At 34.6% G+C, this 14,993-nt stretch overlaps 1 long non-coding RNA gene across 1 annotated transcript; it reads left to right on the forward strand.

Moving 5' to 3' along the window:
• The first annotated feature begins 356 nt into the window (after nucleotides 1-356).
• LOC129745992 (uncharacterized) lies at nucleotides 357-2,454 on the forward strand. Its single transcript, XR_008737221.1, has 3 exons — nucleotides 357-590; nucleotides 654-982; nucleotides 1,046-2,454. It is a non-coding gene; the product is annotated as an uncharacterized LOC129745992 (long non-coding RNA).
• Nucleotides 2,455-14,993: the final 12,539 nt, after the last annotated feature.

Here is a 14,993-nt window from a genome sequence, read left to right on the forward strand (position 1 = left end):
TGGTGAAATACAGATCGACAAAGATGAAAACAAAGAATTTTACGCGCACGATTTGGTACCGGTAAGATCGAAGGTTTATAGTTTTGCTCGATTTAGTAGCCAAAAACATGATTTCGATTTTTTCCCCAACGCGTTGAATTTTATTCTTCATGCATATCAATACCAATTTGGCTGCACTTTTCAGAATGACAAATCCAGTAAATGTGAAAAAGTTTGTATATTAAAAAACTTATGAAGGTGTTTATACTTCAGGAACTAAATTGCTGAGCACACTGTCATTCTGATATTTAGGTATTTTAAAACAAAAAGAAATTATGTTAGCTTTTTCAGTGAAGTTGAATTGAAATTTAAAAAAAATATTTCGCTTGGAATATGTAAGTTAACTCGTTATGCAATGTTATGCTAGAATCTGTTGACAGCAAAACAAACACTGCTAGATCAAAACAAACCGCAAAATGGAACAGTGTTTTGTTATTTCCAATCATCAACAGTTGAATAATCTATAAAATCCAACAGCACAGCGTCTGATTTGTACGACTTATCGTCTGATCATCATGTCCAAAGTTCGCAACCAAATGGCCAAAAATAAGGTAAGTAAAATGCAAAAGTCTTGGCTACTATGCAAATAACTTTTGGTTTAAATGCGTTTGCAGATCAATCAATGGGACCAACAGGACCGACTGAATTGCGAAATGAATTTTACTTGGAATTGCAAGAGCAGTGGGTGTTGCAGGAACAAAATCTGGAAAAAGACAGCTACCGGAGGCAGTTTTGTTAATCAGCAACACAAACAGCTCAGCTACAGATCTGGTTATGTTTTAAATGTATCGGAGTCCTAGAACGCAGCTGAATGATCGGATTTACGAGCTGAAATAGTGATGCTAAAATCTAGTGACCAAATTTTTTTCCGGAATCAGCGGTTAACCATTTGAAATTTAGCCTTAAACCTGAAGGAAAACGTATGTTTCTATCGCGTCTACAGGTAAGATTGGATATGGTTGTTATTTAATATTTTGTTTTTATTTAACATTTCAATTTTTTTTAGGTAAAAATCTTGAAACCACAGAACGCAGAAAGAACGTATCATGCGGTTTTCGGCTAGTTGCAGCTGCGGAAACAAACCGTTCCAATCACAATTTTCATCGATGAAGGCTTTCTAAAAGCTAAATACGAAAATTTATTAGTGTGCATCCCAATTGAATAAGATAAAGAAAAATTTGTAGCTGATCCAGAATAGTTGTAGTGCGATGCGAAAAGCGATTCTTTTTTAACTACTATTACGATAGTTCAAAATAATGCACTGGTTGTACAAACTGAGAGCAACTGAAACTAATATTTTCACAAACTAGTATGTAGTTTTATAGATTTTAGATACTTAATAGATATAGATACTTAATGAACCCATAACAGAAGATACAAATAACAATGAATGTGCACAATTGTCAAATACGTCTTTGGCAAAGTAAAGTTTTAATCGTATTGAGTGTGATTGTCGATATATCAATATAAACCAATATGAACTTAGCAAAATAATTTATTCGAAACTACTAATTTGAAACCATCTCCTTCACTATGAATGTTCTTGAATAATTCATTCTTTCCGTTCTTATAATTTTTATTTTTGATGAATGAAGGAAGTATATAAACGTAAAAGCAGAAAAACGCAGTTTAACATTTTAAAAAATTAAATAAAAATAATAATGGAATATATTTTGTACCAAAGTTGCATCTTAAATTGCACTGCCCACGATGTAAACAAGCTGTCAAATATTGAATCGAATGATTTCCTAAGTTTTCATGAACAAGAATATTTCGATAGTTTTCAGGAAGTCTAATTATAGTTTAAATAAAGAAAAAATTTAAAGAAATTTTTAACTTAAATGACATCTCATGCTTATTTGTCTAATATGCAAATTTAAACTGGATTTTTATATATAAGAAAAGAGACATAATGAAACACATTTTACTTGACTTGGCAATAAATTCTGATGCAAAATGTTCAACAGCAGAAAACGAATATATTTTTTCAACAATTATTTTAAATCTATACAATTTGTCCATATCAGACATCCTCGACATTTGGAAATTCTTTTACATTTTATTCACGTATCAAACAAAATACGACATTTATTACCACTCTTCATCGAGGTGGTCCTTGGTAAATCTAAGTAAATTTATTCAATAATTCACTCCAGTCAACAACTTTGAAAATATTCTAAAAAAAACAAAACATGACCCACTGGGTATATCAACCAGCAAGTAAAATAAATATGAAACGTTTATTAAAAACGTTGTTTCTAGTCTAAATTTACATCGATTGCAATGTAAAATTTCTATATAAATAACAGATCGACCGATGTGAAATCATATTCATCAAACATCCTCATGGCTTGTGATTTTACAAGTCACGATCACAAAACATAAATTTGTGGTTAAAGCGATGGTACAGTTATTTTCATCCCTTTAGATGTAAATATAAGTGACTTGTTTTTTGCTGTATAATATGCCTCTAAAATTGTGTCTCCGAAAGCTCCTATGACTAAAAATATAAACGACGCTGAATCAAAGCAATCGAAATATTTGTTTTATTCAACAACTTTATAAGATAAGTTCAGATACCGGTATTTCAATATCAACTTGTGGCAACTTACTATGTTTATCAGTGAGCGTTTTCAATCGAAAACGCTCACTGAAGTTGCTATCGAAATGCCTATATCTGAACTTTTCTTATACTGTGGATAAATTAAAAGCAATTTTTCGATTGCTTTGATTCAGTAGAATTATTCACATATTAGAATGTACGATGCAATATTATATCATCAATGATCTAAATTTATGTCAAAAATGATGCTACGCTTTTGTGCGTCCTACTTGACGTAAATTTACGTCATTGATGATGTAATATTATGTCGAATGTGCTATTCAATTATAGTCGAAAATTTTATGTCTTCAAGCGTTTCTGTATTTTCCAGTGTAATTTTATGTCAAAAGTGATGCTTCTTTTTTGTGCATCCTTTCTGACATAAATTTACACCAAAAAATTAATAGTGTGTACAATACTTAAAACTACTCAATACTAATGTAAGCTATTGTTTTGTTGTTCTATGAAGTTGTTTTTGAATGCCTTTTTTAATTGTGTTTTGTTCATCGCTGCGTCTATAATTTCACTTTGTAAATTGTATTTGTACATCATTTGATAAATAGGCTGATGTTTTGCATAGTCTTTGTCGTAAAGTTTAATGTAGAACAAATGTTTATTTCTTAATGGACGTAATGGGCGTAAAAATTGAGTTTTGAAAGTAATTCAGGACTGTCTATTCTTTGTGTAACAACATCATTTACAATTGCAATTTGGAAAAAATTCTCTGCGTTTTCTGAGAGGTTCTATATCAATAAGCCTACAACGAGATTCATACGATGGCAGAGGAAAAGTGGTCCAATCGATTTTACGTCGCGCATATAACAAAAATTGTTTTTGAACTGATTCGAGACGTTGCTCGTGAATATTTGAATAAGGATTCCATATGATGCTACAATACTCCAATATCGAACGAACATAGGATATATAAAGTGATTTTATGGTGTACGGATCTTGAAAGTGTTTGCTGAAACGTTTTACAAATCCTAGCATGCAATTTGTTTTATTGATGATATTGTTCTGATGTTCTACAAACGTGAGTTTTGGATCCAGTATGACGCCGAGGTCCCTTACAATTTTGCATTTTTGTACTGGTTGATTGAGAGATAGTAAACAAATATAACACAATAAATAGGGCTATCATGATGAAAAATTGTGATTTTCGAAAAGCAGAGCAAAAAGTGAAGCAGAGCTATCTGGTGGTGATATTGCCTAGCTTCTCAGCTAGTTTTGCGAAAAATGAAAAAAAAAGTGTCCTGTCTGTTTGTCTGTGATGTAATCATCAAAAATTACAAAACACAAACGCTCGATTTCAGTTCAAATTATTCTTCTGTGTTTCTCGAAATTTGCTTCACGGGCAGATAATCCTTTCTTTTTTATATGTAGAAAAACAGAAATCTTAGTCATTTTTACACATTTTAGGCAAAGCTAGAAGAATTTCATTTTGATCTTCAAAAATCATCCATTCAGAAAATACTCAAGGCTGTCCAATCAGGCGCACGCCACCTTTTCAAATAAACAAATTAAACAAAGAAATCAGAGACACATATCTTTTTTCAAAAACGCCTAAATTCAGCATCATCTTTATATGATTCGTATAACCAAAAAAGTTTATTTTTTAGAGCGGCAAACAAAGCACAAATAACTACACTAGCAACTTTTACATGTATTTTTAAAATACAAATGAGATTTTTACACTGTACAGCCAAAGTAAGCAGTTCAATGGCATTTTCATATTATTCAATACCTACATATATACCATAACATAAACCATAAAAATATCATGAACAAAGACGCTCTACGCTTTTGAAAGAAAATTAAGGTCCTGGAAATGGTTTCTGAATAATTTCTTAAAAAGCGTGATAAAATCGAGCGTGAATTTGGCGAGTAGTGATAAAATCGAACAGTGATAAAATCGAAAAACTGCTGTACTATGGTTTTTAACAATCCGGAAACAGGCGACAAATTGAGATTTAAAACAAATTTGAACCAGAACATTGGAAATGATTCTATCCGATTTTATCAAAAACCTTGCATAATCCAGGCATTCGATTTTAATGTTTACATCCCAAAATCTGGGCAATATCCAGGCAAATTTATGAATTCTTCATTTAAATTAAGAAGAAAATCAGCTCGAAAAGTTGTTTGTTGTTGTTTAATTGGATAAACTTCGTTAAAAATAGCTTTGAAAGCAAAATACATAATTTTTATCACGCAATTGAATTTTTTCTTTGATCTTGCAAATAAAGTATAAACATGAGGGCAAAATCCGAGCAGCCTGGCAACCTTAGTGAGTTTAATCTTTTTGAAAATTTGATATTCGAGACTGAGGACTGTTCCGAAAGCTCATGCATCAACTTCTTTTGCGGATAACTCGAGTACAGTCATTACCTTCAGTCGAGTACCTTTAAACAAGTGAGAAGGTGTTTGAAAAACTGTAGTCCAATTGTGGACCCGGGATAAGATTTCGACGTTTGGGCTTTAGTTCTGAATTGACATTATTACTCTTGATTCACTTTAGTCGTTCATCAAAAATTGATAAGGAATTTAAAATTTAGAGTTTAGAGAAGAACATTTTTTTTGACTCTCATGGGTTGAAGTCCAAAATCCTCCCTCCCCGCCCTTTCCCCCGTTTCTGCGGCCATGGCACATGCTGTGCAGCAAATAATTATAATTGTGGTAAATTTTGGCTTATTGTGCAAGAAAATAAGTAAATTTGTATTATAATAAGAGAAACGAGTGCTCATAGAGAAAGAAATTGTGCATATTATTGCAAATTGTGCTGTAATTGTGGAATATTGACCATTACCATTTCAAATACGAAGAATTCTCTATCAATATGAGTCTTCCGTGTCAACCGCGTCCACCATTCAATGAATTTTAAATGTGAACGTACTTCCGCAGTGCTGCGTACTATATTAAGGTCTTATTTAAATGTTTGAAGTTTTTATCAGAGTTTGGAATATCTTATGAAAGGTTATTTTGACCATTCAACTATTAAAGTTGAAATTAGTTTTGTAATTTCATCTTTTAAGCTTAAGAACATAACATACTATTCATGAAAAATACTTAATAACATCGTATTTTTAATTCAACAAAACATCTACGATATCGATATCAAAGCAAAATCAAGACCTCGAACCTCATTAAAGTCTGCTTCATTTAATATTGGAACAAATTCTTTTGCTCATTGTGGCGCTCCTAGTGGACGGATTTGGAAACTTTTTTCACCCACGTGTCGGGAAATTCATTACCTTTCACCATGTATTTATGTCATAACACCAAACGATAGCATTTTGTAAACAACCGCCATGGAAGCCGAACGGAGAGATCAAATTGTGCACAGTTTTCTTGAAAATCCATTGTTGTCGGCATCGAAGCTAGCTAAACAGCTTAAAATGCCCAGAAATACCGTATGGCGTGTTATCAAGCAGTACAAGGAAACATTGACGACGGCTCGGAAGCCGCATTCGAAGCGTCGGAGTGGAACTGTCGACCGGAAACTGCGTGGGAAAGTCATTAAGGCCGTCAAGAGGAATCCCAATCTTTCAGACCGCGATTTGGCCAATAAGTTCCAGGCCGCTCACAATACGGTGCGACGAATTCGTCTCCGGGAAGGAATAAGGTCATTCCGAGCCAGCAAACAGCCAAATCGGATGCTGAAGCAGAACAATGTGGCCAGAATCCGGGCTCGAAAGCTGTACGACCAAGTGCTGACCAAGTTCGACGGATGTAAAGTCTGCTTCATTTAATATTGGAACACAAACAATTGAGTGTAGTTCAGTCACTTATCAACGAATTCATAATTAACAAATGTTTTTTTTTTCATACAAATGTAGCATTTTCTTTACTCTTTCATAAAAAAAAATTAAAAAAATTATTCATTGCTGTTTCGAAGAAATTCTCGTACTCGTACTCGTAAGAAAACTGTGCACAATTTGATCTCTCCGTTCGGCTTCCATGGCGGTTGTTTACAAAATGCTATCGTTTGGTGTTATGACATAAATACATGGTGAAAGGTAATGAATTTCCCGACACGTGGGTGAAAAAAGTTTCCAAATCCGTCCACTAGGAGCGCCACAATGAGCAAAAGAATTTGTTCCAATATTAAATGAAGCAGACTTTAGGTTTAAAATACGTACTCCTAGATAAAATAAATTGCATTTATTGTTGCGGGCTATAATTATTTTAAGACTTAAAAGCTTTCCAACGCTGTCACCGTCACAGTGCCGAAAATTCCGACGACACATTCAATTTGGCGTATCCTTTCCTTCCTTTCGCGCCGCGACGCCTTTCCGCGAATCTACTAGGTATGTGTGTATGTCAACTTGCGCCGGCTCACGACATCAATTACTTGGTGGATTCGTTATTTATAGCCTGATACTTTTTTCTGTTGTTGTTGTTGCTTAAATTTGAAGAGAACCTCCATATCCAAAACGAAACCGGGCACCCAAAAACACCGAAACGCCCACCCACCCACGCACACACTCACCTGTCTTGGAGGATCGAGCAAAAGGCGCCTGGAGTTGTCACTCGACCCACTGGCTGCTTCACTCAGTAGGCCTACAGAAAACAACACCTACCGTTGGGCCTGCAGAAAACGAATGGAAGGAAAGGGACCCAAAAAAAAGGCTTTTGCTTTGCTCAATCGGGCGGTGGTGGTGCCAAAGTAGCAGCGAATGTTGTGATAAATTTCAATCTTTCCATTATTTATAAGTATCGAAAAGTTGGAGCGTGTGTAAGTGCGTGGAAGTGTGCAGGTTTCTCTCAGGCGTCGCGGCGGGCAGGGTGCCATTTTCCGTTGATAGATTAAAGTGAACAAAGTCTCACAACTTCGTTCTGTTGTTTTCTAAGGATTCCAAATCGCAAGCGTGTGTTCTTTCACGGAGGCCGCCTGAGGCGACTGATTTGGGGAACCTTAAGGAAGGGGGGATGAAAATTCGCACTTTTTTCCGTGTCATGGCGTGGCGTGTGGATTTCGCAAAGAGCGACAGCAGAGAAATGGAAAAACTTCTGAAGACATACCGTATTATCAGGAACAATTTAGGGCTTTACGGATTTAGACTTAAACGAGAAATATCGGGAAATAAGAAAAGGAAATCCTTTGAAGCCGGCGCAGCCTTATCGGGAAGGAAAGATTCGAATCTGGCAAGGGTGTCGATGATCCGTGGTTGCCAGAATTTTTATCAATGGAGTCAAATTCAATTGAAAAGGGCGGCAAAGTTTTCCAAAAACCGGCAATTGGAAACTCGTGACAATTTTGTTTGTTTGTAATTTTGATTTTAGTGGTCGGAATACAAATATTATTTCCCAAGCAACCAAAAGTCTCATATCTACTTAAACTCGTGCTTCCAAAGTTCGAATTTCGCTGAGCAAAGCTTCCAGAGGGATTTGGTACCGAGTTTTCTCGAATGTGAGCATGAAAGTTACACAAGGTTCCTCAAAAAGCCTTCTATGGACTTGAAGCTCCAAAAAGTTCCTCAAATAGCTTTTTTTGTGACATGTCAATCGTATCCACACAGTACAAAAGTTACAAATTAGGTCTCAAATAGCATTCTGTGGACTTCAAGATCCAAGAAGTTCCTCGAACAGCCTTTTTTGTGACATGTCAATCTCATCCACGCAGTATAAAAGTTACAAATTAGGTCTCAAATAGCCTTCTGTGAACTTCAAGTTCCAAAAAGTTCCTCAAATAGCCTTTTTTGTGACATCTCAATCGCAATATTCAGAATAAAAGTTACAAATTGAGTCTCAAATAGCATTCTATGGACTCAAAGTTCCAAAAAGTTCCTCAAATTGCCGTTTTGAGACATGTCCGCCATTTCATGAATATGAAATGTGAACAAACATCACAAAAGGGCATATAATCAATAAATAATTTTTTGGAGTTTGGAAAATGTTGAAATGTATAATTTATATTGAAACATCAACTCAGAACAACTTAAAGCTAACATTTGAGAGTTGTTTTTGAAAAGAGTAAATATTTTGACTTTAAAAATTTAGTCCAACTGTATTTACTTACCACGAGTTTATCAGATATTAAAAGTCAGTTGAAGCAATTCATTAATTAAATATCAAGATAAACTCAAAAATTTGTATAATTTTTAGCTTAATAGTTATAAACAGGGAATTCCTTTTTTTTAACCGATATTATTTTGACGGATGATTGATTTATACGCCGTTTCGTAATGTTTCTTAGTCATAATCAACATGCGTCTTTGCTGCTGGCTGCTGGCTACACTTACGGGTATTCTAGGAAGTTAATAACCACTTCGAATTTGAGCTGCCGGTAAGGCAACATCTAGGCGTGGCGTCGTGGCAGCGTGTTTGGCTATCATCTCGGAGGATCGGGTTCAAATCTGGTACCAGGACTAATTTTTTCCATTAGGTTGTTTGATTGCTTGAGTAAGCGAATCAAATAATTGTGTAGCAGAACTGGCGTGCGTGCTGGTATGTGTCGAACAAAGTGAAAAACAAAGCATTTAAGTAAGATCAATTGAGGGAGGTGATGGGAGGAATAAAGATGGACGCCGAGAAACCGGCAGCACCACATGGGCTGGTGGTGACCAAAGTAAGAGAGGAGAGGAGAATTATTTTTTGTTTTCGCTGATTAAACGTTTACTTGTGGGCTGAATAGAAGGCCGTTCAATTCTGTAATGGAACTTCAAAGTTTCAATAAGAACTTAAATTTTGAGCTGAATAAAACGAAGCACATTGATTATGCTGATTAAGCTGTGTTCGACCATTTTAACGAGACTTTTGGTTGCTTGGGTTATTTGATATTTTTTCAACCAATGCACTATCTATTTTTCAGTATGACATACTAGCATCTTAAGTACCGAATGTTCTTTAAGAGTATTAAACAATTTTTAACAGTTACCCAAGAAAAAAAATCGCTCTAATCAAGGCTCTAGTGCTCTAGGATTATGATGGGCAACTTACTTAGAGGAACACAAATTTGCATAGATTATGTGAAAATAATACTGAGCGACTATCTTGGAAAAACTTTTCGTTAAAAAATTATGTTATTAGATTATGTTATTAAACGCACCAAAAAGACTTTTTAACATCAAATGACAGAGTGGTTGACCTATCTTGGTTTAAGCTTTGATTGTTTTGTTGATTTTTTTGGGAATTACTTCTTGAGTTGATTCATATTATTCTTGGCTTAACTTTCCGAAATCGATAGCTTACCGAATGTATCCGGTTAAAAATTAAAGCTCTCCTAAAGACCCTCAGTACTCATCGTATTGCGAACATAATCGAGGGTTGATTTGTACTTCTTCCTAACATCGGAACAAGACTGACGTACCTGGAAAAGACAAAAAAAAAGTTTATTTATAAACATTTCAGTTTTTTATAACAAAGGTAAATCTTATATATTCCAAAAACATTGAGCTTCGTAAACTTAATAGACTAACTTGGACGTTTTGTAATAAATTCATATAAAGTTCAGATAGTTATTTTTTTAAAGAAAAATGAAACACAAAAAGAGATAAGAATGTTGTCACGGCTAGAAAATGTTTTCATATAATGAAACAAAAAATAAAAAAATCGGATTTTTTTTTGTTATATCTTTATTACACATTTGGTAAACTCCATTATGCTGAAAAGTAGTTATGAAAAATTCAACCAAAAATACTAAAATGGAGTATAGTGAATCCACGATTCAGTCACGCACCGATTATGTCTGCCCTCGATTTTGTCTACCCCCGATTTTATCACTTTTTTTATATCCGATTTTGTCACTATTTTTTATTTAATATAGAATGCTTATAATTTGATATCGCGTCAATTGACAACATTGTTATACAACATGATAACATCGATAGCGACTTATGAATGACACGAAGAAAAGATGTCCGATTTTAAATAAGTGTTTTTATTCACATTTGATCAGTAATAAAATTGGTGAAAAAAATTAAATAAAAACCTTAACGACACAACTAATCATATATATGATCAACAAGCTTGATTTTTTAAACCCTTGGAGCCGAAGAGTTATAATTGCGAAATAGCTTATTTAGAGGAAACACGCTTTTAAGTGGTTGGTTTTTTCCAATTTCCATATATTTTTCGAAAATTTGTATTTTTCTTTCGAACACAAAAGTAGGTGTTTAAATGTTATAAAATGATGTATTCCAGCAGGTGTGGAGGTCGGATGAAGAAATATGGTTTAATAAAAGATCGAGTAAACGGTTCCACGTTCAAGATTCTTTTGAACAAGAATTTGTTTCCTTATTTGAAATAGGGTATTCAAGTTCCCTTTTTTCCGTATGCTCTCGCTATCTTTATCGATGAAATCTTAGTTCATCTTACTCATTTTAATGTTAAACACAACAGTAAATAAGACTCTCAAAATCTGAAAAAATCACCAAACAAAAATTGAAAAATGAACAATTGGTTAGCATTATAAACTTTAAATCGACCATTTTTCCTTTAATACCCCTTTGGCTCCAAGGGCCTCAATTGAGCTTTTTTCAAAGCTGTTTCTTTAACACGCCACAAGAAGATGACGTCATTTATCGATAAATCTAAAACATCAGCCAAATCAACTATGTTGTTTAATATCCATAAAGCTTCATTCGAAATAAGCAGAAGGAATACTCCCCCAGTTGTCAGTTTTGATGTATTCTGATAAGAAGTTGTTTAGACAAAAAAAATGTTTCAAAATTATTTTAATACCTTGTTTGTTTATTAGGTCATTTAAATTTTAATCACTTGGGATCATTCATTCTTCTTAACAGAGGTCCAAACAGAGTGTTTTAAAAAACATACGAACACAGTTTTATGATATTTCGTTGAAAAAGAGACTCAATGCATTAATTATCTACTAAAAGCACACGAAAAAAACAACCTACACTGTTTTAATCGACGCAGTAATGATGTTTTTGATTAATTTGAACAGAATTTTTAAAAAAAGAGTAGTTTTTAAAAATTACCCGGTTTTTTCACTGTCCTCAATTTGTCACCCAAAAATGCATCATGGTGGTGACAAAATCGGGGATTCACTGTATTTTTAAAATATGCATAAGATGAAAACAGAATTTCTAAGTGTGGTTGTCTGACTCCAAATAAACTCGCCAGCAGCGGACTTTCCAGGTGGCTGCAGAGAGTACCTGTTAAGTTCATCCCATCCTATGTAACTCAGGACTAAAACATGTGAATTCTTTAAAATTATATATATTTCATAAAAAAATTAGCTTCCCATACATTCAACCAAAAATCAGTAATTATCGCTCTTAAGAGAATCGAGAAAGAGAATAACTGGAATGAATGACTCATTTATGTTTCAAATCCAGGTATTCAGAAAAAAATACTTCAAAGTACTTCAAGTAACTTGAAAATCAGTTGTGAGAATTTCAAATTTTGATTCAATGCACCAAAGTGACAATATATTCTGAGAATTTGGATATATTATAAAAAACTAAATTTCGATATTATAATCAGCAATCGTTGGAGCTTGAGCATAATACAAGACATCGATATTTAATTTTTTTCGAGGTGCAAAGAAATTAAGAACTGATTTAGACTAATATGGGGGAGGTGATTCCAAATATGCTTTTCGTTTTTTTCTAGCAGCTTTTGTTTTCGAGATAACCATTGAAGAAAAAAATTGGTAAATTAATTTGATCAATCTGTGTACTTTTTTGGTAAAACTGTAGAAGATTACAAAAATTTTAAAATTAAATGTTTAATTCAATGATAAGTTTTCCCGAAGATTTTGAATTTTGACTTCTATGGTAAAAGTAACTGATGTTTTCTTACTGTTTATTTTTCCAAATTCTGCAAAAACTTTGAAGTCTGACTTAGATATTTCTCAAAGCATAGGTAAGTAAAACCGTTTTGTAGTCTTCAACAAAGTTCCTAAATGAATCAAAATCTACTAAGCTATGGTAAAAACAAATTTACATATTTCTTTAAACGGTCGGACTATTTGGTGAAAATAATGAAATTTACCTTAAGTTCTAAAGAAGTAAGTCTTCAAAAATATTTTAACCAAATATCCATAAAGAAAGTTCAACTCACTAGCTTCCAAATCAGCTTACCAGATAAACAATACGTTGTTTGATAACAGAGATACGCTTGAAATAAAAAAATGCATGTTTTAGAAGACTGCTCCCAAACTTTTGGCCGTTACATCATACTACGACGGGGTGATCCCTAACTTTTGGACGATGTCTTGAGTAGCTATTTATTATTATTTATTTAACCCTTCATTTCAGGTTTTTTTTTTATTTTTTCTTGAAAAAAATCTCAATAGTGCGCAATGATGAAGACATGAAGGGAAAAATAATGAAGAAAATTTTTTTTACATATTTCGAGTATTTAGCCAAAATATTAATTGTTGCAAATTTGCAACAACATGAAATGGTTACACCTTCACGTTCCTCATACCAGGCTTCGGACGCATCTCAGAGCCCTACAAGAACGATGTAACTTTCTGCTTCGCTCTTTAAATGTCGTTGTGAGCGGAGCAAGAGTGATCAACAGGATCAGAGTGACAATACGCACGGAGCTTTTTTCGTCACTCACACAACACTCAAAATTAAAATGAGTACTCTATAAGTGCGTCTCCCAAAGAGCACTCTGGAAGTCTACACCCATAGAAGAGGTTGCAAAAATCCAATGCCTATTTAGCATATCTCTGTGCCGATAATGCGCTGAAATGTGCACTGTGCCGAAGACAGTATGTTTGAAAAACCGTAACTGGCATAAGGACTCGGCTCCCAATCAAAATAATGACCACTACATTCAAGCAAAACAAGAAAAACATTTTATGGGATTTCTTTCCTATTGGATAATTCATCCCAGAAACAAGAAAATTAAAATTAAAATCACAGCGCCGTAGTGAGAATCGAACTCAAGTTACCATCTATATCGTCATGCCAGTCCGACACTTTAACCAGTGCACCTTTCGAACTTCATGCTGGACGAGGGATATTTGTCATAGGCTTTATGTCACCGATCAATCACAAAAAAAACGCACAACGGCGGCTTCCCGGCGTTTGGTCTTCTTTCAATTCATTCCTTTGTCTCGTGAAGGAAACGGGAAAGGGAACGGGAGTGAAGGAACGGGAAACCCATTGAATGAGAACTGTGCTTTGCTTACTGCCTGCTATTACATACACACGCTACATATACACAGCAGCCAAAGCCGGGCAGCTTGGCCAGTGGAAGAAATATTTCTGTTGTTGCTTTTACTACACATGCGCAGCTTAGCCAGTGGTTGTTTGCCGGTAGATTGAATTAAAGCAATGTTGTTGTTGTTGCTTTTACTACATACACACACACAGCTCTACCGTGGTTGTTTGCCGGCGCGGCGGATTGAATTGAAGGAATGTTTTTGTTGTTGCTTTTGCTACATTCACACGCACAGTGCTCGGTTCGCTGGCTGCCTGGTGTTGGCCGGTATTTATTTCTATCCTTCTTCGTCTTGTGATGCGATATGGAGGGACGTGAATTCGTTTTTATTTTGTTTCTTTCAGACATACGCAATTCGGTTAACTTGGAAGGTTAATGCCGGTGGGAGCAAATCGAATCAGCACCGGTCGCGTTATCTTCTTGTACCAATGATGCCTTGTACCAATGATGCCGCCATTGGCACAGAGGCTGAATTGTGGGTGTAAATTTAATTGTTTTTCTAAATGTATCGATTATTGTACGCTGCGGGAATAAAGTATGAATCATACAAACGGAAAAGGGTTCTGAAAGAACTAATCCAATAAAGCATTAATTTGGGAAATTGCGTATTTTATGCCCTTAATCAAATCAACCCAACTGTAACGGAAATCATTCGGCAAGCGTCGGCAGATCTGAGCCGAACACACACACGTCACGCACGATAGGAACACACGAGCACAATTTTTTTTTCTTTTTTCTTTTTTTTTTTAAATTATTCTTTATTATTAATTAAAAGTAAAGATATTTATATTTCTATCTTGCTCGCTGGCATAACTCAAAGCTTTTTACAACACATGTGTAAGAAACCAGATTAATTTATGACTACTTCTGACAATTCTCAATTTAAAACTATTCTCTAAAGCTTTTTCTTCTTTTCAACTTTTTCTATTTAACCATTTGAGTTCCAACTGCTTCGCGGTGCACCTGATCTCCATGGTTTTGGGATAGTCTCCGCTCCAATAACATCATCTTTTGATAAAACGACCACTTGTTTCGATCCTATTCGTTCGTTTTCCGAAGAATCATCTTCTCCGGTACATCGCAATGATCTCCTTTCTCTCTTTTTCTCCTTTTCAACTCGCTGATAAACTGGTTCCTCTTTCTCCACTCCGTTTGTCTCCGCTACGTTCTCAGAGTTTGGTGATTTACTTTCTTTTTCAAGCACTCGGTT

The sequence above is a fragment of the Uranotaenia lowii genome, chromosome 2 (genome assembly GCF_029784155.1).
Source record: "Uranotaenia lowii strain MFRU-FL chromosome 2, ASM2978415v1, whole genome shotgun sequence".
In the NCBI taxonomy this organism is placed as follows: Eukaryota; Metazoa; Arthropoda; class Insecta; order Diptera; family Culicidae; genus Uranotaenia; species Uranotaenia lowii.